At 45.1% G+C, this 27,653-nt stretch overlaps 1 protein-coding gene across 1 annotated transcript in view; it reads right to left on the reverse strand.

Moving 5' to 3' along the window:
- The window catches only part of atoh8 (atonal bHLH transcription factor 8), a 156,557-nt gene that overhangs the window by 48,503 nt on the left and 80,401 nt on the right, over nt 1-27,653 (reverse strand). The gene's annotated exons all lie outside the window — the stretch shown is intronic.

Below are 27,653 nucleotides of genomic sequence, written 5' to 3' on the forward strand. Positions count from 1 at the left end.
TTACAGCACTTTCTGAAAGACTTCTAGTGTAATGAAACTTATTCCCCACTGCTGGGTAGTCCATCAGAGTAAATGTAAATGTTATTAAGAAATGATCAGACAGAAGGGGGTTTTCAGGGAATACTGTTAAGTCTTCAATTTCCATACCATAAGTCAGAACAAGATCTAAAGTATGATTAAAGTGGTGGGTGGACTCATTTACATTTTGAGCAAAGCCAATCGAGTCTAACAATAGATTAAATGCAGTGTTGAGACTGTCATTCTCATACTGTCTAATACTTGACAATAACTAGAAAAGAAAGCAACAAGAAGATCATAAGTTGAAACTAAAATGGAACTGGTATGTGACCAGAGTGTAAAACACAAAATATAACCAACGGCTGCAATGAACAATGTGGCAAATAAAACATGTGACAAAAAAGCAATAATGATCAAAAATCAAAGACCGTGGATCAAACTAAACAAGAATGAAACTCAACATGTGACTGAAGTGTGAAGAACAAAAAACAACAAACTGACAAAAGCAATGATGAACAAAAATCAAAGCCAGTGGATCAAAGGCTAGACTAAACCAGAATGGAACTCAAGATGTGTCTGAAGTGTGAAGAACAGAAAGCAAGCAGTTGTGACAAAAGCAAAATAAACAGCTGATCAAAAAAGCAGAAAAAAGAACTTAATAAAGACAGAAAACATAACTGTTGAGGACTGAGCAGGGGCAAGTCATGACAATTGCACCACCTTTATTAAAACCAAGCTCCCCCAAAACACAGTCACCTTGGTTCAATGATACCTGCGTGACCTCAAGCATAAAGCCAGAGGTCTAGAACAGAAATGGTCGTTCAAAATTAGAAGTATTCCACCTCAAGTGGCATGATGCTATCTTAGACTATAAGCATGCACGACTGTCCAGATTTTGTGAGATTGCCTGCTACAATCTACCAAACTCCCCTCTAGAAGGGTTGTCAAGAAGGCACGGCGGATGCAACTCAGACTTTCCAACATTTATTTTCACCACATACTGTGGCGCACACGCAGCAAACGCACATACAGCTGAGCTGCGGCTGCCTGTTAACAGATCATACTTGCTGGATCATGAGTTTGTCTACCAGCCAGAAAAATATTCATCAATTAAACTCATTATTAGTTAGTTAGTTCATTAGGTTGCAAACTGACAATGCCTGCCAGTCCTAACAATTAACAAGAAAACTCGGAGGATCATTATAACACCTGCCTCCTTTTGCAAACTGCACATGATGTCTGTCTGTTGGACCCCGGGCAGCACAGAGCGGGAGAGAAAGAGACTAAATAAGCTGGTCAGGAAGTCCAGCTCTGTCCTGGGCTGTCCTCTGGACTCTCTGGAGGAGGTGGCTGAGAGGAGGGTGTTAACCAAGTTCAAATCCATCATGAACAACTCCTCTCACCCTCTGCACCGGACTGTAGTGGAGCTGAGCAGCTTCTTCAGTGACAGACTGAGGCACCCTCAGTGCAAGAAGGAACGATACCGCAGGCCATTCCTCCCTGCTGCTGTCAGACTGAACAATAACACTGTGAAATAATCACATGCAATAATATGTCCACAAATCATGTGCAATATTAATATGTCCACATATCCTGTGCAATATTAATATGTCCAAAAATCATGTGCAATATTAATATGTCCACATATTCTGTGCAATATTAATATGTCCACATATCAATCAATCAATTCAATCAATTTTTTTTTTATATAGCGCCAAATCACAACAAACAGTTGCCCCAAGGTGCTTTATATTGTAAGGCAAGGCCATACAATAATTATGTAAAACCCCAACGGTCAAAACGACCCCCTGTGAGCAAGCACTTGGCTACAGTGGGAAGGAAAAACTCCCTTTTAACAGGAAGAAACCTCCAGCAGAACCAGGCTCAGGGAGGGGCAGTCTTCTGCTGGGACTGGTTGGGGCTGAGGGAGAGAACCAGGAAAAAGACATGCTGTGGAAGAGAGCAGAGATCGATCACTAATGATTAAATGCAGAGTGGTGCATACAGAGCAAAAAGAGAAAGAAACAGTGCATCATGGGAACCCCCCAGCAGTCTACGTCTATAGCAGCATAACTAAGGGATGGTTCAGGGTCACCTGATCCAGCCCTAACTATAAACTTTAGCAAAAAGGAAAGTTTTAAGCCTAATCTTAAAAGTAGAGAGGGTGTCTGTCTCCCTGATCTGAATTGGGAGCTGGTTCCACAGGAGAGGAGCCTGAAAGCTGAAGGCTCTGCCTCCCATTCTACTCTTACAAACCCTAGGAACTACAAGTAAGCCTGCAGTCTGAGAGCGAAGCGCTCTATTGGGGTGATATGGTACTACGAGGTCCCTAAGATAAGATGGGACCTGATTATTCAAAATCTTATAAGTAAGAAGAAGAATTTTAAATTCTATTCTAGAATTAACAGGAAGCCAATGAAGAGAGGCCAATATGGGTGAGATATGCTCTCTCCTTCTAGTCCCTGTCAGTACTCTAGCTGCAGCATTTTGAATTAACTGAAGGCTTTTCAGGGAACTTTTAGGACAACCTGATAATAATGAATTACAATAGTCCAGCCTAGAGGAAATAAATGCATGAATTAGTTTTTCAGCATCACTCTGAGACAAGACCTTTCTAATTTTAGAGATATTGCGTAAATGCAAAAAAGCAGTCCTACATATTTGCACATATCCTGTGCAATATTAATATGTCCACAAATCATGTGCAATATTAATATGTCCACATATCCTGTGCAATATTAATATGTCCACAAATCCTGTGCAATATTAATATGTCCACAAATCATGTGCAATATTAATGTGTTCACATATCATGTGCAATATTAATATGTCCACAAATCCTGTACAATATTAATATGTCCACAAATCATGTGCAATATTAATATGTCCACATATCCTGTGCAATATTAATATGTCCACAAATCCTGTACAATATTAATATGTCCACAAATCCTGTGCAATATTAATATGTCCACAAATCATGTGCAATATTAATATGTCCACATATCCTGTGCAATATTAATATGTCCCCAAATCATGTGCAATATTAATATGTTCACATATCATGTGCAATATTAATATGTCCACAAATCATGTGAAATATTAATATGTCCACATATCATGTGCAGTATTAATATGTCCACAAATCACGTGCAATATTAATATGTCCACATATCCTGTGCAATATTAATATGTCCACAAATCATGTGCAATATTAATATGTCCACATATCCTGTGCAATATTAATATGTCCACAAATCCTGTACAATATTAATATGTCCACAAATCATGTGCAATATTAATATGTCCACATATCCTGTGCAATATTAATATGTCCACAAATCCTGTGCAATATTAATATGTCCACATATCCTGTGCAATATTAATATGTCCCCAAATCATGTGCAATATTAATATGTCCACATATCCTGTGCAATATTAATATGTCCACAAATCACGTGCAATATTAATATGTCCACATATCCTGTGCAATATTAATATGTCCACATATCCTGTGCAATATTAATATGTCCACAAATCCTGTACAATATTAATATGTCCACAAATCATGTGCAATATTAATATGTCCACATGTCCTGTGCAATATTAATATGTCCACAAATCCTGTGCAATATTAATATGTCCACATATCCTGTGCAATATTAATATGTCCCCAAATCATGTGCAATATTAATATGTTCACATATCATGTGCAATATTAATATGTCCACAAATCATGTGAAATATTAATATGTCCACATATCATGTGCAGTATTAATATGTCCACAAATCACGTGCAATATTAATATGTCCACATATCCTGTGCAATATTAATATGTCCCCAAATCATGTGCAATATTAATATGTTCACATATCATGTGCAATATTAATATGTCCACAAATCATGTGAAATATTAATATGTCCACATATCATGTGCAGTATTAATATGTCCCCAAATCACGTGCAATAACAACTCATTTACAAATCCCTGCACTAATGTCACCTTATCACATCTAAATTCCACTAAGATGCTCCTGTCTTTTTCAATTCCAATCATGTTTATACTTGTATATATGTATACAAGTATAAACATACTTGTATATACATACAGTATATATATATATATATATATATATATATATATATATATATATATATACGAGGGCTGTCAATAAAGTATAGGTCCTTTTTATTTTTTTCAAAAACTATATGGATTTCATTCATATGTTTTTACGTCAGACATGCTTGAACCCTTGTGCGCATGCGTGAGTTTTTCCACACCTGTCGGTGACGTCGAGTGCCTGTGAGCACTCCTTGTGGGTGGAGTCGTCCAGCCCCTCGTCGGAATTCCTTTGTCTGAGAAGTTGCTGAGAGACTGGCGCTTTGTTTGATCAAAATTTTTTCTAAACCTGTACACATCGAAGTGGACACGGTTCGAAAAATTAAGCTGGTTTTCGGTGAAAATTTTAACGGCTGATGAGAGATTTTGAGGTGATACTGTCGCTTTAAGGACTTCCCACGGAACGAGACGTCGCGCAGCGGTCCCAGGCGCCGTCGTCAGCCTGTTTCAAGCTGAAAACCTCCACATTTCAGGCTCTATTGATCCAGGACGTCGTGAGAGAACAGAGAAGTTTCAGAAGAAGTCGGTTTCAGCATTTTATCCGGATATTCCACTGTTAAAGGAGATTTTTTTAATGAAAGACGTGCGGACGGGTCCGCGCATCGGGACGCAGCCAGCGTGGGGCGGCGGCACAGGAAAAACACCTCCGTGTTGATAACCATTTGTAAAATCCAGGCGGCTTTTGATGGCTTTCAGTGGAGTGAGTATATGAGAAATTGTTTAACAGCTGGACATGTTCCAACTTGTCCTTAAGGCTTCCAACGGAGGTGTTTTTCCTGTGGCGGAGCGTCGCGGCGGCTGCGAGCCGACGCTGCAATCCGTCCGCACGTCTTTCATTAAAAAAATCTCCTTTAACAGTGGAATATCCGGATAAACTGCTGAAACCGACTTCTTCTGAAACTTCTCTGTTCTCTCACGACGTCCTGGATCAATAGAGCCTGAAATGTGGAGGTTTTCAGCTTGAAACAGGCTGACGACGGCGCCTGAGAGCGCAGCGCGACGTCTCGCACCGTGGGAAGTCCTTAAAGCGACAGTATCACCTCAAAATCTCTCATCAGCCGTTAAAATTTTCACCGAAAACCAGCTTAATTTTTTGAACCGTGTCCACTTCGATGTGTCTCACAGGTTTAGAAAAAATTTTGATCAAACAAAGTGCCAGTCTCTCAGCAACTTCTCAGACAAAGGAATTCCGACGAGGGGCTGGACGACTCCTCCCACAAGGAGTGCTCACAGGCGAATGACGTCACCGACAGGCGTGGAAAAACTCACGCATGCGCACGAGGGTTCAAGCATGTCTGACGTAAAAACATATGAATGAAATCCATATAGTTTTTGAAAAAAATAAAAAGGACCTATACTTTATTGACAGACCTCGTATATATATATATATATATATATATATATATATATATATATATATATATATATATATACCTCATTTTATTGTATTGTTACAAGTATTATTATTATTATTGCTTATCTTTGCACACACCATTTGATGCACATTTTCTTCTACTCGCACTCATCTTGTGTGTTTATTAAGAGCTGACGTAAAGTGAATTTCTCCACACGTTTAACCTAAGTTAAACATATCCCATAACCCAGCCACGACACCCTGCTATTGAGGTGGGCACCATTACTGAGGTATTACCTAGATTTACAGAATTTGATAGTATCTCACGAGGCATGCTGACGAGTTTCTGATGGTCTTTTCAGCACAAAGTACATATTTGGTCACATTTTCTCTACTTGACTTCAGGAGGTCAGTTCTGTGTACAGGCTGATCACAGGAGGTTTACCTGTGCCAGAATGATAGTGTATATATTTTTAGTGCTTTGCGTCCATCATCAGCTGCATCTCGCATGGCAAGTGACAAACTTTTGTCATCGAGGACCTGAATGAGCTCCGGCATTCTTCTCATCTTCACCTTCACCTTCATCATCATCATCATCATCATCATCATCATCATCATCAGGTGGTTCATTCAGGGTGGTTTCTGTTGTGTGTTGGGGGGGGCGTGGCTGGCTGTTTTGGTGTTCTTTTCTTTTCTTTGCTCTCCAGGTGGCATGAGGGCTGATTTGTCTGTGGAGAAAGTGCTGGCTGAAGAGTCCTCACCCTTATTAGCGTCATGTGGAACACCTGTGGCAGGGGCTCATGTGCGGCCTTGAAGACTTGCAGCTGAAGCAGATAATTGGATGGCGTTCTGCATATAAGTCATGTGTGATTTGAGCAGAACTGCCGGGAACTCGACCTTGTGACGTTCGTTTGTGAGACACTGAGGACCGCGCCTGGGTTTGACATATCGAGCCCGTGAAGCAGGGAAAGGTGAGGACACATGCTGTCAGCACACGCTAAAGGTAATTAAGTGATTAAGTAATTGTTGATAGTATCTTGGTGTTTTGTTACACAGTAAACTGAGATTGTGAAGAGAATTGTGCAGCTTGCTTGTCACTGCGGTGGCTTGTTGGATAAGTGATCCTCCACTTGTTGTGAGAGGCTGCTCATTTGTATAAAGTTAAAGAGAAACATTGACCTGAGTGTGTTGCTGATAGTGTGTGTTATGCGAAAGATAGAGTTATATCTGCTGACTCACCTCACCTTCTCTTTGCTCCACAGAGAATCGGTTCGTCGTGTCCACCTGGGGGGTGTTTGGCGGTGGTAGTGAGTCCAGGAGCGCCGGGCTTTAATCCTTGCGGGCGCTGGAGAACGTGCCAGTTATCACTCCACCAGAGGGACGCTTTTTATGTTTTACATTTGTAAGCACAGGTGAAAAATAAATTGTTTCTGTTGGGAACCGCCTTCTGGTTATTTTTACCGCTGGGTTCTGTCAGACGCAGGTCCGCTTCTCAACCCGCGTCGACACATAACAGTAGTTCCCGGCCATTCCATAATGGACCCAGTGGCAGAGGTGGTTCCTTTTGCCGAAAAGGTGAAAGAACACTTGGAGAAAATATGGGAGCAATTACAGCATCTCGCAAATCGAATTGAACAAACAGACGCCCGTGTTACGGAGCTTGCAGCGCAAGCCGTTCCGCTTCCTGCAGCTCCAGCTGTGGCATCATCGATACCGGGGCAGATAACTCCGTCACCCAGGGATTCGGTGTTCGAACCGGTTATTTGTCATCCGGAGCCTTATGCGGGAGACGCCGCTTGTGCTTCGTTTCTGATGCAATGTTCTCTGGTCTTTACTCAGCGACCGGCTTCCTTCTCTTCCGATGGAAGTCGTGTTTCCTATGTAACAAATCTGCTCCGAGGCGACGCCTTAGCTTGGGTCACTGCGTTGTGGAGTAACAACTCGCCATTGTTAGGGTCCTTTGAGGATTTCTCCCGGGAGTTCCGATTGGTTTTTGACCATCCGGTGAAAACGAATACCGGTGCTCAACGGTTGCTGTATCTCAGGCAGGGGAGGCGGAGTGCGGCGGAGTATTCCGTGGACTTTCGGATTTTTTCTGCTCAATCCGGTTGGAATGCCGTAGCTTTACGGGGCGTGTTTGTAGACGGGTTAAATGAGGCACTAAAAGACGAGCTGGCGGTCTGTGAAGAGCCAAACAATTTAGATGAGCTAATATCGTTGGTGATTCGTCTGGATGATCGGATGAGGGAGCGTGGATGCGAGAGAGGACGCCCATCAGAGCGGGTTTTTTTGTCTCGGGGCTTTCCCCGACGCAGGTCTGGGCCGCCTCTTCTTCGCCCCACTGAGGCTCCTCCGACGGGACCTCCAGCTCCTCCTGTTGACGAGCCCATGCAGCTTGGACGAGTAGAGATGTCTGTATTGCCCCGACACGTAAGCGTCAAGAGAAATAACGGCGACGTAACTCCAAGTGTTCTGGGACAGGCAAAATAACACATAAAAAAAAAAAAAAAAAAAAATTCCAGCACAAATAAATGTTTTGTTTTCTTTGATTAGGGGTTTATAAGTGTTTGGGGAGTTAGGGGCGTATCTGGTGGAGCGATTGATGGGCTCACTTAATTGTCAATTTTTTTGTATGTGGTTTTAGGTATTTTCTGTTTGGGTTGTTGGGTCATTTTATTTTGTTGTTTTTATTTCTCTACATCCCTAACCCCAACCTCACTTGCCCCAAGACCGTTTGTCTTGTGGGTTGTGGGGTGGTGCAGGTTGGTCACGCTGAGCATTCTCAGAAGACCTCTGCATCTAGGGGGGGGGGGGGGGTGTTAGAGGCGTTTCTTTGGTTTGGTTAGGGCCCGGTTCCACTCCAGCCTCGGTGAGCCTTCGTACCGTTCGTCATTGGCGTTGCCGGGGTGTGGTGCAGCGGAGACTTACCTCAGTCGGAGGGGTGGGCCGATCTGTTGCCGTTCGCCATTTCAGTAGTTCCACCCCTCCCGAGAGGCTGGGGTATGGTCGAGTTGTGGCACTGGACGCATTTCCAGTTCTCTGCTGCGCCTTGGGGTTGGAGCTGGGTTAGTTTTTTCCTGTTCCCTTCTCCGGCTTACTATTTTGAGCCGTTTGCCAAGATTGAGCCGCCGGGGGGCTCTGGGAGGGACCTGGGGTCTTTCGGGGTGCTGGGGAGGGTAACGGGATTTATGGTCGTTTATATCCCCCCGGGGTTGTTTTTGGTTGTCCTCCGGGGGTTGATTTTTGATTTCGTTTTGTTTTCCTTCCGGGTTCCACCTCCGGGGTTGATGGGACGGTCCTCTGGGGGGGAGTTGGCTTGGGACCAACCAGCCATGTGTGACCAAGTCTGGGGTTCCGGGGTTGTGGGGTGGGTACCTCCTGGGGTTGATGGTACGGTCCCCTGGGGGGGCGCAGTGTTACTCCATGTACACCTGGGGACCTTTGTTGGGCTTATGGTTTTGGCTGTTCCTCCTGGAACTGGCCATGTGGGCCTTCTGGGGGGGGTTGGGCTGCCGGTCATTCTGGGGGGGTTGTTTGTTATTTTTCTTTTATGCATTTACGTTTGTATTGTGTTTGTTAATACCTAATGCCATAGGTATTAAAGGCACTGCGCTGCGGTGGTTTGAATCATATTTGTTTAATAGATTACAATTTGTTCATGTAAATGGGGAATCTTCTTCATAGACTAAAGTTAATTATGGAGTTCCACAAGGTTCTGTGCTAGGACCAATTTTATTCACTTTATACATGCTTCCCTTAGGCAGTATTATTAGACGGTATTGCTTAAATTTTCATTGTTACGCAGATGATACCCAGCTTTATCTATCCATGAAGCCAGAGGACACACACCAATTAGCTAAACTGCAGGATTGTCTTACAGACATAAAGACATGGATGACCTCTAATTTCCTGCTTTTAAACTCAGATAAATCTGAAGTTATTGTACTTGGCCCCACAAATCTTAGAAACATGCTGTCTAACCAGATCCTTACTCTGGATGGCATTACCCTGACCTCTAGTAATACTGTGAGAAATCTTGGAGTCATTTTTGATCAGGATATGTCATTCAAAGCGCATATTAAACAAATATGTAGGACTGCTTTTTTGCATTTACGCAATATCTCTAAAATCAGAAAGGTCTTGTCTCAGAGTGATGCTGAAAAACTAATTCATGCATTTATTTCCTCTAGGCTGGACTATTGTAATTCATTATTATCAGGTTGTCCTAAAAGTTCCCTAAAAAGCCTTCAGTTAATTCAAAATGCTGCAGCTAGAGTACTGACGGGGACTAGAACGAGAGAGCATATCTCACCCATATTGGCCTCTCTTCATTGGCTTCCTGTTAATTCTAGAATAGAATTTAAAATTCTTCTTCTTACTTATAAGGTTTTGAATAATCAGGTCCCATCTTATCTTAGGGACCTCGTAGTACCATATCACCCCAATAGAGCACTTCGCTCTCAGACTGCAGGCTTACTTGTAGTTCCTAGGGTTTGTAAGAGTAGAATGGGAGGCAGAGCCTTCAGCTTTCAGGCTCCTCTCCTGTGGAACCAGCTCCCAATTCAGATCAGGGAGACAGACACCCTCTCTACTTTTAAGATTAGGCTTAAAACTTTCCTTTTTGCTAAAGCTTATAGTTAGGGCTGGATCAGGTGACCCTAAACCATCCCTTAGTTATGCTGCTATAGACGTAGACTGCTGGGGGGTTCCCATGATGCACTGTTTCTTTCTCTTTTTGCTCTGTATGCACCACTCTGCATTTAATCATTAGTGATCGATCTCTGCTCCCCTCCACAGCATGTCTTTTTCCTGGTTCTCTCCCTCAGCCCCAACCAGTCCCAGCAGAAGACTGCCCCTCCCTGAGCCTGGTTCTGCTGGAGGTTTCTTCCTGTTAAAAGGGAGTTTTTCCTTCCCACTGTAGCCAAGTGCTTGCTCACAGGGGGTCGTTTTGACCGTTGGGGTTTTACATAATTGTTGTATGGCCTTGCCTTGCAATATAGAGCGCCTTGGGGCAGCTGTTTGTTGTGATTTGGCCCGCAGGTCCGCTCCTCAACCCGCGTCGACACATAACAGGTTTCCTGCAGACCTACCAGCCGAAGATGAGCCAGAAACTTTGTCTCACACAGATCATACTTCTGTTCTTCTCCTACAATAACAGCCGTGACCAGCAGCTGCTCAGCTCAACACTCCTCCGTTTCTCACTGGACATGCTTTACGCTGCAACTGCTCTCGGTAAACTTCTGGTTCTGGGTGACTCTGGGCCCATAACCTGTTAACAGAGTCATGAAATGCAGCAGGTCTTCGTTGTGTACACCCAGTGCAATGATATAGGGACCAGAGTGCAACACATGATCCACAAACACAACATTAACCCAAACATAACAATTTGAGAGCATATTTAACAGGTTCTGTTACTAACCTATAAAATTGTTCATGGACTGGCACCTCCCTACCTAGCTGACCTAATTAAACCTTACGTGCCAGCGTGTGTCCCTAGGGTGAAAAAGAAGTATGTGGGTCACAGAGTTTTCTCTTATCGTGCTCCTGTTCTGTGGAATGATCTCCCTGCATCAATAAAACAGTCAGATTCTGTGAAGACTTTCAAGTCCAGACTTAAGATGCACTTATTTTCCCTTTCGTATGACTAGCATACTGGTATAGTGTGTTACTACGCTTTTTACTCTTTAAAATTCATGTTATTAGTAAACGGAGTGTGCCGCAGCCTCAACTTTACCTAAATTCTGGGTCTTTTAGTGAAGTTTAGGGCTAGTGGCCGGTGATCACCTTAGTATTTCTCTGTTTTTCTTGTTGTTTAATGCTGACAAATTATACTGTATTTGTCTTTCTGATGCCTGATTCTGTTTTTTCTCTCTGTTTGAGGCGCAGCTCCATCCAGAGATGGGTGTGGTGTCTGTTTCTGAAACCCTCCCATCTTGTGCACAAGCAACATTTCCTGTATATTCGTTTGGTAAATTGTTTTGTCAGTTGTGTCTGTATCATGGCCCAAGCAGAGGGTCACCCCTTTGACTGTGGTCTGGTTTCTTTCTCAAATCATCAGAGGGAGTTTTTTTCTTACCACTGTCACCTGTGTTCTTGCTCTGGGGGTTGCTAAGGTTAGACCTTACTTGTGTGAAGCGCCTTGAGGCAACTTTGTTGTGATTTGGTGCTATATAAATGAAAATAAGTTGAAACTGAAAATTAATTGCCCCACGAGTGTGTTACCAAGCAACACAAGCGGCATGCGAGTGTGCAGTGTGCCAGTGTGCTCCCCCCACAACACAGATGGCATGCGAGTGTGTCGTCCCCCCACCCAAACACACACACAAACCACAAGCCTATAGTAAAGGTGCGGCTGAAGTTGCGGACGTTGGCTGTAGTGCAGTGTGATCGTGGTCAGCAAAACACGGACAGCTGGATAGCTGTCAGATCCATGATGGTACAGCTGACAGCTGTAGAACACCACGGCATATCGCAAACCCACACCATCACAACTAAGATGAAAATAAGAACCCAGCCCACCTGCATGCCAGCTGACTGGACAGCCACATCATGTGACACACAATCGCAACGTCCACACGGTCCGTCCATCATGTCACAGGTTACTGACAGCCTCACAAAAAAAATCAGCATGGCCAGCTCAATTGCCCCACAGGCTGGAGCAATGGGAAGGTTGGCATGTCGCGTGTCAATCATGTATTGATCGACATGGTCACACGCACTCACACGCACTGCAGTTAAGCATTTGTCAGAGAACCGTGGTTGACATGTAATCACGTCATGGGGTGGATGACATTCGAAATCAAGCAGGGAGGGGGCTGACCACCGCCCACAGCCAGTGCTGTGTTCCTGCAGGATGTGCTGCTCCACATCACAGCCGCGGTGTCAGGGCAACCAAAACTGGGGAACACATGTTGTCACATGTGCTCCACTCACCCAGTTTTAAGGCATGGTGCAAATGATGACGACATGGGTGAAAATATAAACACAGTGGACCATACCAATCACATCTCAGCGTGCATGGCGATGAGCTGCAGTCAGTGCTGCACCTGTCCACTGCATCATTGCTACACACAGCTGGGGAACACAGATCAGGCCATGCAGAATATCACCTAATGAGACGCCACGGCGAAGTGCGTGCATCGCCGGGCTCTCCTCACATAGTAATAAATAAAACCACATATCACCTTTGCAAGGTGGTCAGCAGTGCTGAGCCTGCCTCTGGACATCAGGCAGGTTCTGTTGATGGATTTAAAGCCAAGTTGAAGACCCACTTATTTACTGCTACGTACAAGTCACAGCTATGATTATAATTATATTAACTACTGAAATTGTATTGTATGAAATTATAACTTTGCTCTCAATTTGTTTATTTTGAATTATTTGTTGTGAAGCACTTTGATGGAAAGTGTTTTACAAATAAATTTATTTGGGCCTGATTTTGAGGTCATTTTTGCCATTTTGGGGCATTTCCGCTACTTACATTTGAACAAACTCGTCCAAGGGATTTCATCCAATCATCTTCAAACTTTGTACACATCATCATGACCCCATGCTGATTAAACGTTATCAAAGGAATTTCTGTAGGTCAAAAGGTGTGGCTGCTAGGGTTCGTCAAACCTTGGCAAGCATTCCGGAGCATGCCATTTCACTTTGGCTGTCATGCCCACATGCCCACATACTTCATCATAGATCCTTCAAACTTGCTGGACATGATCCACCCTTAATATTACCATATATTAACTTCCCACCTAAGTCATAATAACCCCCGGTGGTAACAGGAAGTATCCTATTTATACTTTAACAGGTACTGATGTCACATAGTTAACCCCATCAACTTCATTCTACTTCTAAAACATGTAGAACAAGTTGGTGAACGTAGGCGATGATTGCCGTAAAGTTATGAGTAACGGCGTCCGTGTGGCGGCGTGCCGAATATCGACCTTCGCCATGAAATTCTGTTCTTCCTTTTGATGGCTTTAATTTTGTCATATCATCATGAAAATTGATACACAGGTCAAGCATGACAACCTCTTACAATTCATAGGGGCGTTGCCCATGAGTATGGCAAAATGCCTCTATAGTGCCCCCTTGCAACTTTCAAAAGCACCTCCCCATCTGGGTTTTTAGTAGGGAGATGAAAATTGCCACACGTGTGACTTATGTCGACGTACAAAAACGTCTCTTGCATCATTGGTTGACTCCAAACAGAAAGTTGGCCTTTGAATTTTTGTGTCATTTTTTTGTGTGATTTCCACACATATTTGACGATATCCTCCTAGGGATTTTGTCCAATGCACTTCAAATTTCTTTCAGATCATCCAGAGACTATACTGATCAAAAGTTATCAAAAGCTTTTTTTATATGTCGAAGGGTGTGGCTGCTATGGTGCCGCCATTTTGACCCTTCGCCATGAAACATCAAGTCATGATAACTCTTTCATGCTTTGTCTGATCGACTTGAAACTTCACTTATGTGATGAAGGTTGGCCCCTGAACACACCTGCCCCCTCTGATTGTGCTCCGAGTGCCCCCTAGTGGATAAACTATCAACTTGTCATAACTCCTTCATGTATTTCTGATTTGCTTAAAACTTAGGGTCAGCACCTGAACAGAAATCACGGTGGCACAGACACGAGGGCCTGTATATGACTGCTTACAGTCCTACCTATTATTATTATTTGTATCTTAATAGCCAAGTGGCCTGTGTGTGTGTGTGTGTGTGTGTGTGTGTGCCTTAGATTACGGAGATACTGTGGAGAGCTGACATTTGCTGTTTGGTGTGTTTATGTACTTTGGGTCAAGGATGAATGCTGCAAAAACAGAAAGTTGATAGGATTAATATTTTTAGAGAAGCTGCATATAATTAGCTAACAACACTGAAGAATAGACATTGACATTTTGGACTTGCACGACAATCCAGCAGAGGGCAGTAAAGTACATAATATCATTGTCAATACGTTAAAAATACATGAATGACACAGAAAGTGAAAACACTTATTTTCATTGTGGTCCATTTAAAAATCAAATGACAAAATAGAATTAAAAATAAAATAAAAATTATAATAATAATACTGATTGAATAATAATAAGAAGAATGTTAATATTGTGTATGTGATAACAAGAACCTAAACAATTTATAAATACATTAAGGCACTCATGCACTCTCGGACCAGTGGGCAGTGAGTGGAGCAGTGAGCGAGTCGTTGCTGGCGGCAGTGCCGGGTCTCCCATCCAGCTCCGTGTCGGAGTCACAGGCTCATCCCGGTCCGTGGTCCCTCTGTGACTGGCGACCCAGCAACCCAGCCCGCAGAAGCCATGACAGCGTCGGAGGCCCAGTTCAGCATTGCGGCAGTGGCCTAGCAAATACATCCCGCCCGCAGCAGCCAACGGCAGCCCCACGAGTGTCAGAGGCCCACATCGGCCTCGCAGCAGATTCGTGGATACATCTCGATCCGCAGTGGAGTAACAGACCACCTCACACGCGGCCCCTCATCTTGTTGCTGAATTGAAAGCCCAACCCAGCCCAGGTGGAGTCGGAGGATCAGTACAGCCCTACAGCAGAGCTGGGGGCCGGCCAGAAGGAAGCTCGCTGTCGGAAGTCGCAAACAGCCCGCGGCTGAGCGAAGGCCACGAGCCGAGCCCGCGGCCGAGCGCAGACCACAAGCCAAGCCAAGCCCACAAGCCAAGCCTGCGACTGGCCGGAGGCCGCAAGCCAAGCCCACAGCTTGCAGGATACACAAGCTGAGCCCACAACCCACCGGAAGCTGCAAGCCGAGACCGCGACTCGCTGCTGTGTCAGAGGACGTCACCAGCATTGGCAGCCGGCTTGTCATTCCGGCTTGGAAGCTGGGATGGCACAGGCTAGCTTAGCCTAGCCTACCAGTAGTTAATCACTAGGCCTCAGCAACAGCTAAGTGATCTAGCCCCATGATTGTACAAACTGTCTACTGTCCATCATGCCACCTAAAAAGATAATAAGCGGAGAGGAACTAGGGGAGATTAGTCATTGAATTTTATGTTGAAAGAACTGAGTGTTGTGGTCAGAAAACAGAACAAATTGCTGGGTCTGTTGAAGGAGGTTTGTGAATTGAGAAAACTGATGCAAGCAAAGGACAATAAAATTAGATTTTTGGAAAAAAGACTGGAGGAGTTGGAGCAATACACCAGAATGGATGATGTTATTGTAACGGGACTGAATACTAGACATCAATCATACGTCAGGGTAGTAGCTAACAGATCAAATAATATGGATGAAACGCAGGAAGAAATACAGTTCATGGAGCAGCAGATCATCAGTTTTTTTCTTCAAAGGACATTAGAGAGAGGACTGACCCACCTCTTGTCAAAAACTGATTTATGGCCCTGTCAACCAATCAGAATCGACTATGTCACTAAGCCCCGCCCCCTTATGATGTCACAGCCAATCAGAATCGATGACGTCACTATGTCCCACCCCTAAGTCCCGCCCCTAACCCCTCCCCTAGTCCCGCCCCTTATGACATCACAGCCAATCAGAATCGATTACGTCACTATGTCCCGCCCCTAAGCCCCGCCCCTAACCCTCCCCTAGTCCCGCCCCTTATGACACCACAGCCAATCAGAATCGATTACGTCACTATGTCCCACCCCTAAGCCCCGCTCCTAACCCCTCCCCTAGTCCCGCCTCCAAGCCCCGCCCCTTATGACATCACAGCCAATCAGAATCGATTACATCACTATGTCCCGCCCTTACGCCCCGCCCCCGGCTCCTCCCCTAGTCCCGCCCCTGGCTCCTCCCCTAGCCCCACCCCCAAGCTCCTCCCCTAGCCCCGCCCCAAGCACGGCCTCCAAGCCCTACCTCCCCTCCCACCCGGGTCTAATATTTTAATGTCATTTTATTTCATGAATTAAAGAATGATTAAAAATACCTAGATCTTTTTAATGTATTAAAGAATTAACTAATTCTGAAGTAATTAAACATAAATCAGTGTCTGTTATTTAATATCCCTTTAATATTTTTAATTCTTAAATTAAAGCGCCACCTTTTATGGTTTTTAATGCCTCAATTAAAGAAGGAATAAAAAATACCGTATCTTATGCATAATTGTGTGTGTGTGTGTGTGTGTGTGAGTGTGTGTGTGTGTGTGTGTGTGTGTGTGTGTGTGTGTGTGTGTGTGTGTGTGTGTGTGTGAGTGTGTGTGTGTGTGTGTGTCTGTGTGACCTGCGGAGCGGGGGGGTGTCAGGCCGGATGGTCTTTTATAACATAGTAGAGAAGCTTGAATCTTTGGTTGAATGTTTTATTACATCCGATTTCCTGAAGATGTGGGGCGTTCGTTGCGCTTGTTTGAAGGCGGAAAAAACAAAGCACCTTCTCACTCATGCCAAATGGTGTTTCTTTTAAGATATTAGCCGATCGATCAGGGGGCGCGGGACACCCGCTGATCGGAGATGCTGGCCCGAGGTGATGAAGCCGGAAAAACAAAGCACCTTCTCACTTACGCCAGATGGTGTTTCTTTTAAGATATTAGCCGATCGATCATGGGCCGCGGGACACCCGCTGATCGGAGATGCTGCCCCGAGGGGATGAAGCCGGAAAAAACAAAGCACCTTCTCACTTACGCCAAATGGTGTTTTTAGAGCAAAAGGTGATGAATTACGTCCCGCAGACGAAGACGGGTTTAAAAATCCCTTTTCAACGACAGAGTGACATACAGCATTCACCATGGTGAGACGAACTCCAATCCTCTGCTACATCTGCGAGACCCCGGTTAACATCACCATGACGACAGAGGGCTCGCTCGCTCCAAAAAAAGCGAGGATGTACGTCAGCCGCCTGAGCCAGCCGATACCGGAGGAAGATCTGACGTACAGCCTGGAGGGGCCCGAACGTTTAACTTACACGTTCGACCCGTATTATGCCCAAGTAAGTTTCTTCACTCTGGCTGAGGGTGAGACCGCCAGTCGAGGAACCCCACGGGTGGCGCTTACTTCCGCCGATTGGGGAGTGTTTTCCGCTGCCGCAGGCTCGATGATTCGCGACACGGTCAACCCTGAGCCTCCAGGAGATCGGACGCCGGAAAAGAAGAAAACACGCTTCCAACTCACCTGGCTCAGCACCCAGGGGCCGCGCTATAGGGTGATATTTCAGCGGGGACCTCCTGACACTAACTCTGAGTGTGAAATTAAGTTGGAGCGACTTAGTGCCAGCGGCCACGTCAGAAGCGTCACAGCTGCGGCTGAGAGCTGGCATGAGTTGTTCAACACCTGCAACGACAGGATTACGGGCCTCTTTACAAGGTGCCTGGCCTGGAGGGACGTTATGGAAGTCCGAAAAAACTTGGCCCCTCTTTTAACTTAAAAAAAAAAAATAAAAAATAAAAAATCTGACGTAGCTCCTCCCCCGCATGCACGGGGATTTCTATAAAAAACCAGGGGACCACATCTCATTTAAGCATATAAACATATTTTTAAACATATAAAAATGCAAAAAGGACTAACCGGTTCATCATTCTGAAGAGATCCGTCTTAAAAGATGGGTGATGAGGGTTTAATGAAGGATATATATTATAGTCCGGTAAATCCGGGGAGTTTTGGAGGGCCGGAGCGTTTACGCAGGGCTCTGACCGATCAACACGGATCTAAAATTCGTATGAAGCATATCAGAGATTTCCTGTCGGGGGAAGATGCATACACATTACACAAACCTGCCAGGACACATTTTCCAAGAAATAGAGTATTTGTCACAAACCCGCTTAACCAATTTCAGGCGGATTTATGCAACATGCAGGGGTACCTGCTGACCATTATCGATATCTTCTCAAAAAAAGCGTATGCCAGACCTCTGAAGTCGAAGCAAGGGCGCGAAGTCTCACAGGCCTTTGCCTCGCTCTTAAAGCAGAGCGGGGTGCCTCTAAAGTTGCAGACTGATGCCGGGAAAGAGTTTTTTAACAAACCGTTCAAGGATTTAATGAAAAAACACCGGATTCTACATTTTGCCACGGCCAGTGATCTGAAAGCCTCGGTTGTCGAGAGGTTTAATCGCATGCTAAAGACGAGAATGTGGAGATATTTTAACGCTAAAAACACGAGAAGATACATCGACGTCCTACCGTCTTTACTCACGGCTTATAACGAGAGTTATCATAAAAGCATTAAGATGAGGCCGAATGAGGTTAATGCTCGAAATGTCGATCAAGTGTTTCAAAATTTGTACGGGGCATCCACCCTACGCAGGAGGCCTGCGAAGTTTAAATATAAGGTCGGAGATATAGTCAGGGTCTCCAAGCTCAGGGGAGTTTTGAGTTTGAAATATGAACAAAGTTTTACGGATGAAATGTTCACGGTGTCAGAATGTATACAACGTACGCCGCCCGTTTATAAATTGAAAGATTATGACGGTGAGATCATTGAAGGTTCATTCTATGAACCAGAATTGCAGAAGGTTAAAATAGCAAAAGACAGACCGTATCAGGTTCAAGAAATTATTCGTGAACGTTTTACCAAGGGGAAGAAATTTGTATTTGTCAGATGGAAAAATTGGCCCGAGAAATTTAACTCCTGGGTTCCCGCGGACCAGCTGATGGCCGTATAAATATGAGAACATCTATCTTCAACCGACATATGAGAAATGGATCGGGATCTGAAACATGGATTTTATATGACTCTGCCTTCAAACGCCAGCCTAAAAGTATTCCCGGACAACACAATTTCATGCTACCAGGTGGACTTGGCTCGACACCTGGATCTAGAGGGTGACTGGGATGTGGCGCTGACGGAAATTTCTTATCTGCACACCTGGTTAAATATCCCGGAAAAGCCTTCCTGTACGTTCCAGGTGATGAAAATTACGGGCAAGAACAAACTCGCCGTTCACTCGCGATATTTTGACACGGGATATTATGATAACTTTGAGGTTATTGCAGCGCTGATAAACCCTCGTTTGAAGACTATAGATCCGAATCTGACTTTAAAATATGACGATATCCAGAAAAAGTTTCTGTGGGAAGGAGACGGTACCAGCCAGGTATATTTTGAAGCCCCGACGGCGTACATGCTGGGGATGCAACCTAATCAATGGCTGAGATGCGGACCCGGGGTCACGAGCTGTCCCCGCTACCCCGATATAAAAGCGGGCATGTATCACCTGTTCTGTTATACAGACGTTGTACAGCCTCAGGCGGTGGGCGACGCTTTTGCTCCTCTCCTCCGAGCGTACGAAATTGGAGGTCGTTTCGGGGAAATAATTACAAAGAAATTCAACCCCGCTTATTACATCCCGGTCTCCAAAAGACATATTGAGACAATACGCATCGAAATCAAAAGCGATCAAGATCAATCGGTAGATTTCAGATACGGTAAAGTGGTTGTGACATTACATTTTAAACTGGCGGGATAAAAAAAATGGCTGGGGCAGCGCACAAAGCCGACATTTATAGATTTGTGCCTTACTATGAAAATCAAGTCGGGAACGGCCTTCACGGCTTCCACGGCGCTCCTGTTATGTACGGGCGTGGGCTCGGGAACATATTTTCGAAACTGTTCAAATTTGTGTCGCCGCTGATTAAACAAGGATACACGATCGCCAAACCTCACCTGAAAAACGCCGCCCGAAGCATCGCTTCCGACGTAGTGAGCCGCGTTGTTGAGAGGGCCGGACGGAGTCAGGAACCCAAGCAGCAGCGGGGGTCCGGGATCATGGTGCTCTCAAGAAGGCCCCGGAAACGCCCCCCGGGGAAACGGATCAAAACGGTTAAAAAGCGAAAGACCCCCGGAAAAAGCAGAACAGTTCGAAGGAAGCATAAGAAGAGGAGGTTGTCCGGGGATATTTTCTCTTAAACAATGTCTCTTTTGCGAAATAATTCCCCCGAATGCACCATGAGCGAATTGGATTTATTCGCCATCCCCGGGACCCAGCTGTCCATCGAGCAAAGCCAATACGTTGAAGTCAGCCGTTATCAGCCCTGACGGACATGGGCCCTATCGAGTTTTTTATCCCTGGAGACGGTGAGAGGTATTTAGACCTCAATAATACGCTGCTTTATCTGCGAATGAAAATTACAAACGCCGACGGGACTGACCTGGCTAATGACGCCCGCGTGGGCGTCATAAATTATCCTCTCAATACGATTTTCTTGCAAGTCGACGTGACTCTGGGTGACCGGCTGATTTCCCAGTCCAGCGCGACGCACCCGTACAGGGCGATGATTGAGACGCTGCTGAACTTTTCCCCCGCTTCATTGAAATCGCAGTTCATGGGCGGTTTGTTTTACAAGGACACCCCGGGTCAGCACAATTCGACCGCTGTGGATGACGCAGGCCCGAATAAAGGCCTTGTGAGCAGAGTGCGCTTTAGCGCCGAATCGCGTGAATTTCAAGTTCAGGGTCCGCTGCACACGGACATATTTTTCTGCGAGAGGCTTCTTCTGAATAACGTTGATCTAAGAGTTAAATTAATTCGACCCAGCGATGCTTTCTGCCTGATGGGGCTGGTGGCCTCCACTTTCAAGCTGAAAATTCTGGGCGCGTCCCTATTCGTTAAGAAAGTCACCGTATCCCCTGCAGTGAGATTGGGTCACACTGCAGCTCTCATGAAAGGGAACGCCGTGTACCCGTTATCACGAATCAACGTTAAGACTTACGTGATCCCCAGCCATTCCAGGATATGCAACCAGGAGAACCTGTTTTTAGGAACCATGCCCAAATATGTGGTTCTGGGTATGGTGAATCACAATGCATTCAGCGGGAGAAGAGATCTGTCCCCGTTTGAATTTGCACACTATGACCTGGAGTACCTCGCACTCAGTCAAAACGGGAGACAGCTGCCGGCTAAAGCTTTCCAGCCTGAATTTAACAACGAACTCTCTGTCAGGGAGTTTTACAATCTCTACACCGCGACCGGACGACACCTCAAGGACCTGCCTCTCTGTATAGACCGGGAGGATTTTGCGCACGGCTATGCGCTGTACGTCTTCAATTTAAACCCGGAGGAGGACAGCGGCGCTCTGAGCCCCGTCTCCACAGGGACCCTGCGACTTGAGATGAGATTCAGAGTCGCGACTTCGCATACCACCACGCTGATAGTGTACGCGTGTTACGATTCTCTCCTGGAGATTAATTCCAAGCGACAGGTCCTTGTGGATTTTTACTGATGAACACCCTGGAATTGGACGCTGTTATGAGGGGCTTAATAGGAGACCTGTTCATCGGTGTTTTTGCGTCTGACGAGTTATTCCGGATCAAGCCGGACCCTCCCGTATATTTCATTGTAAACACCCACCCTAGACATTTACCGGGGAACACTGGTTAGCGCTCACCGTTGAAAAAAATGGTCGAGCCACATTTTTTGACTTGTTCGGCCTCAGCCCGGACTTTGAATACTACCCTAAAAGCATCCTGCGATATCTGGAGAATCTCCCAGATGTTAAAAACATTCTGTATCACAACAAACAGCTTCAGCACGAGTTATCGGACGTATGTGGACAACACTGCGTGTATTATCTGTATAACAGAGCCGCTGGGAAGTCGTACCAGGACGTGGTGTCTTTATACACCGAAAATACTATCGCGAACGATGATTTGGTTTCTGATTTTGTGAAAAGATATCGTTATTGCCTTAAGAAAAGCTGCAATACCTCCTGTAACCAGCTAGCAGGGCCTCTGCATGAGTTTAAATATTGTCACGGCTTGTGTTAACCGACGTTCCTATTTTTTTTATGTTTTTCCGTGTGAAAATGTATCCCCCATGTTAGAACGCTCTCCCGATCATACCTTTAAAGTTTTATCGCGTTTGGAAAATTTAAACCCCCGTTATTAAGCGTAGAAAGACGCGTCGACCTTTGACCTTTGATTTTTTTAATGTGTTATTTTTCATCTGAAAATGGGATGGATGTGTGAGAGCGGTCTCCCGATCATACCTTAAAAGTTTTTTCGCGTTTGGATAATTTAAAACGTCGTTATTAAGCGCAGAAAGAAGCGTCGACTTTTGACCTTGAATTTTTTATGCGCGTTTTTTTGTGGAAAAAATGCTTCTGGTGTGTTGAGAATGCTCTCCCGATCATACCTTTAAAGTTTTACCGCATTTGGACGTGTTTAAAAATTGTCACGGTTCGTGTTAATCTTTGATCCTAAAATTTTTTATGTTTTTTTTCGCCTGAAAACGGGATGGATGTGTGAGAACGGTCTCCCGATCATACCTTTAAAGTTTTATCGCGTTTGCATAATGTAAACCCCCGTTTTTAAACGTAGAAAGAAGCTTTGACCTTTGATTTTTTTTATGTTTTTTTTTTGTGAAAAATGTTCCGGATGTGTAGAAAATGCACCCCCGATCATACCTTTAATGTTTTTCATTTTTGGTATCGTTGTTATTAAGTAGAGAAGTGTTGAAAGTTGTTTTTTAAACCATATGCCGAATAAAAGTGATGAAGGCCGGAGATGAGTTTCAGTCGGTGTTTTATTAGTAACAATATACAAAAACGTGACTGACTGCGATGTATTTTAAAGAATCTTGATCATAATATCCAGTCAGTTTTTAATTCGATACCCTCCTTTTATGGTGAGAAACCTTCCCAGCGTTGGAAGTCTTTTTTTTTCTTAAGTTTCTTCCTGGCCGGCGAATCGGTTAAAAGAAGGGCTTCATCCAGCGAGCTGCTCCGTCCTTTTTTAAGCTTCCGAAACTGCTCGCGGGCTTGCGGGTTTGATCTGCACGCCACCGGAATGTTCCGCTCCTGTAAAATATTGAGGAACTTCACCCAGCCTGTAGGGGGGCTCGATTTCTTGAACGAGGATCCGAGATGTTTCATAAGATCTATGGCGTGAGACCCCCTCACGACTTTCCCCTTGTAAATAAATTCCCCCGACGGACTCCAGCGCGTATCACCCGTCGATAATTTCCTCATAATTTATTCAGCGTTTCTACGCTCTCTGGAGGGGATATTCTTCAGGACCTCTGTGACAGTCTCATCCACCTCCTCCTCCTCCTCCTCCTCCTCCTCAGGTTGCTTAGCGACGCGAGTCTCTTGCGGGGGTGAAACGCGTGATTCGAGTTCCCCCTGTTTGATCAGGGTTAAATAGCGCTGCAGCAGAGCCTCATACTTTTTATTTTTTTCATAAGGAGAGTGAGTACGTTCTTCCAGTATACCTCGCATTCGCGAGTCTAAATCATTTTCATCAATCATTTTCCACCGTTCGAGTTGAAGCATCTGCTGTGGAGTGAGTAAAAACATCTTTTGCGCCGCTTTGAACGCCATTATCCTCTGGGTACTATTAGACTCGTTATAACGGGCAGGGCCGCGGCGAGCAGAGGCAGGAGAAAGCCGCCCGTCTGAATCAACGCTCCCCGCTTCTTTTTATAACTGGTTTTTCTATCGGCCAGAAGACGTAAAACTCTTTTTCGTTTTTTCAAGGCCCGGAATTGAGAGTCGCTCAAGGTGATATTCCCGTTTAATATATTCAAAGCGATCTCGGATAAAGTTTTCAGAAGCTCCGGCCTGCAGGTCTTCAGGCTGTGGTGACGCTCCCTCGCCCCGGCTCTGATTAGCGCTTTAAGAGCGGGGGCGTTCCTTTTTAAAAGAGAGTTCATATCCGTTTATTTTTCTGTAAATAAACCGCAGGCCACTCGTGCGGGAGTAATCCCGATCTCAGTCTGAACTGATCTGGACACTCCTGCGTGCAATCCAGTAATAAATACCCGTAAGGTACGCTCGTAGCATCATCAAGTGCCTCCAAAAAAAATTGTTTTCTGCCGGGAAACATTTGCTGAGCCAGAATGTTCATCTGTAACTTGTCTCTGGGGTTTTTAAACAGCACCATATAATTACAATTCAAACTGATGGTTCGACTGTATTTCCCTTTATGAAACACGTTCTGTGTGATCATGATGATGCTCATATTCCGGTGATGTCTGTACTGGGTGAAAATTCTTACAACTTCAGGATGATCCGCTGCTTGAAAGATGAGATCGTCCAAAATAACCAGATGGCTCTGACCTTCAGGGAAAAGGCTGTCGTCCAGAAATGAGTCAGGGAGTCCTCTTACAAATTTCATATTTTTATTCTTCAGTTCAGAATACAGAGGTTGTTCAGACGTATACAGCCATACAATGTTGTCAGGCACATATCTCATAGCGTGGCTACAATTTTCCAGCAATGTTTTCACAAACACAGTCTTTCCCGAACCACTCGGTCCAACGATGAGACAGGAGAATGGGAGCTGAAGTCTGGGGTCAATCTCCACCGTATTTCCCGAGTGAGACGTTTCAAAATCCGAACGGTTCGGTTTCCCCGTCCTTTAAAAGACGCCGCTTGTCATACACCACCCTGAAGGATTTTTGAAATGACACGTTTGTCAAGCTGAAACTGCTTTTATGACGTTTAATTCCCTACTGCGGTGTTTTGATAGATGCAGCGAGGGCGGGGTCTTTTATATAACCCTCGACCAGATCTTTGACGCTGTCAAAGTTTATTTTCTGACAGCTCTCGTGGGTTTGAGTGATCCCCTTCACACGCATGACCGTTTTACCTCGTGCGGTTTTATATGCGTAACTTTTAGGCCCCGCTGCTGCAAACTCTGTGATGACGTCGCCGCTCAACTCGTCGGTGAGCTGCCCCAGATAATTACCGGTAGGCAACGGGGTTTCACCCCGCCTACAAACGTAAATCAGGCTATCGGTATCATAATACAGAATCCTGTCAGGATTTGCCACAGCCTCCATAAAACCGTACAAGGTCAAACGCGCGTACGCCGTTGTAAACGCTGCGATGAAAATATTGATGGCTTTACCTGGTCGGCTGACGTACCGCGGGCCGTACCTCCATTGAACCATAACCGCCTGACTGCTGAGGAATGTTAGATATGTGACCTCGTACTCTTCAGAAAACAGATACCTGAACAGATCGTCAGCGTGTTTAACGAGCACGGTCTGCGTCAGATTTGCCCTCTGGGCGAATTTCCCCCAGAAGGTGTTGAGGCAGATCTTAGCCATCTGTCGTTTTGCCGGATTGTGACTGATTTTTTCTGGGTCTAAACGAATCTTCTGATTCAGCCAGTAGTCCGTGATATATTTTTCTCTGCTCTCGGGGTCTTTATCAAATTCGGGGGGGAAACCAGAGGCTTCCTGCTTGTGTTTTAAGAAGGTGTTTATGTACCCCTCAAAGATTTTATCACTTTTTTCCTCAAAATGCCAGACTTCAAAAATCTTAGCTACAACATAGCCTGTATCCAGAGCTTTGTGGAATTCCGGGGTCGTCCAAGTCCCAGACAGAGCTCTCTGCTGCTGAGTGTGTGTGCACGCTGCAGCTTGATTATTTTCATCAGCACAGGTGCGACACAGAGTAAACACCAGTTTACCGTGAGGAGTTCTGTGTGGGAGGACGGGGAATTTTAGCCCCCGGGGCGAATACACGATGGCTTTGATGAGCCCGAAATCCTGGGGTCTCGGAAATTTCTGTCGATAATTTCCGGATGCCCCGTGGGATATGTGAAATTTACATTAACGTAAGGATACAGCGAGGTCAGGTCGACGTAATAGACCGTCTCATCTTGCTTAGCCGTGTACCTCAGACGGGACGCGCAAGTCCGACCGCCGTATAAAGCGTCGTGAGGTTCGAGGGGCGCCGGTAACCCCCTGCGGGCAAGGAAACACCGAACGCTCTCATCCCTCAGCCTCATTTCAAGCCACTGATGTGCCCAAATTACGCTGAGGGTGACGCCTGGCATAGCCCGCAGAAAGGCTATTTTTTTCTGACACGCTGCGTGGAGCTCTCCAAATGAGGTGTTTGTGAGAGGGTTTATTTCGTGCTGTGTAAAACACATTGCACACCCGTGGTAAAAACACCCGAGAAACTCCCACACTTTTATCCGGCCGTCAATCTGAGCATACCCATCAACATAATAACATCCTATTTTTTTCTCGCCCCTGTTTAGAGCGTGATCGATGATAATGTTTTGCGTCTCAGCAACCCATTCTAACCACTGCACGGCCACGTCCGAATATTTTTTATGCTTCGTTCTATAATTGTCGGCGGAGGGGATCGCCAGCGTTTTTGGAGCAAGAAAGTTAGTTTGGAAGACTTTCATACACGCCGAGGCGATTGTAATGCAGGTAAAAGGATCCACGTGTGTTTCAGCGATGAATTCAGACATAAATTTGGAGCAGGCTGCAGCCAGGATTTTTGTATCGTTATCACAATACATAACGGCCTCGGCTTTAAAATCGAAAATTGCGTTTATTTTGTGCATGTACCACGCGTTAAATTCCTCTCTTTCTCCCTCTGACATATTTGCGACCCCGTAAGCCGCTGAGTCAGGGTACGGACCGACATAATTCAGATTTTTTTCTGAACTGAACAGGTGCGGAAAGTAACCTTTGCGGACGATTTCGTCTTTCAGTCGGATTCCCAGGGCTTTAGGCATCTGAGATAAGCGCATTGTAAGGAAAGATAACAAATCTATATATTTCTGTTTAAAGACGGCGTCTGTCATGAGTAATAGTTTACTCCCGGTCATAATCACAGCGGGGGTTACGCCCTGCTGGACTAAATACTTTAGAAGCAAATAGCCGTCAAAACCTTTTGAGTTGTGAGCGATGAACACGTATTCTTTGAATTTTCTCATTCTAAAATGTTTAAAGAAGCAGGCTACGCGGTCTGCCCCCCATGCGCTCCAAAAATCACCCGTCTTTGTTACAGCGCTGACGTAAAACGGTACGTGTTCCCCGTTATTATCGACATACGTTTCAAAGTCATAAAAAACATATTTCTCTGAATGCGTCTCTTCAGCTTTGAGCGGCGTCATATAACAGAGGTGACGCTCGCTTGGCTCCTGGAGAGCCTCGCCGCATATATGACACCTCTTTTGTTTACACACGTGTGGAGCGCTGTTTTTAGAAAACGCTATGTAATACTCGCGTTTACATCGAGAGCTTTTTTTTCTGTTATCACACACATTAACGAACTTACCGGCGGAAGGACGATACTTCGCAGGCTGTAACAGGCGGGCGAGCGACACTTCTTGTTACATTCGCTGCAGAATACCGGGTTATTTTTCTCGTAACACTGCGTGGATTCACAAATTTACAATATGACGGACAATTATGGGAGGCATGGTTATTGTACCCCTCAAAGCAAAACTTACATACATATTTCACTCCCAAAAATCTCTTTAAATCGATGATTCCGTAAAAATGAT

Source organism: Thalassophryne amazonica, chromosome 11, assembly GCF_902500255.1.
Source record: "Thalassophryne amazonica chromosome 11, fThaAma1.1, whole genome shotgun sequence".
NCBI lineage: Eukaryota > Metazoa > Chordata > Actinopteri > Batrachoidiformes > Batrachoididae > Thalassophryne > Thalassophryne amazonica.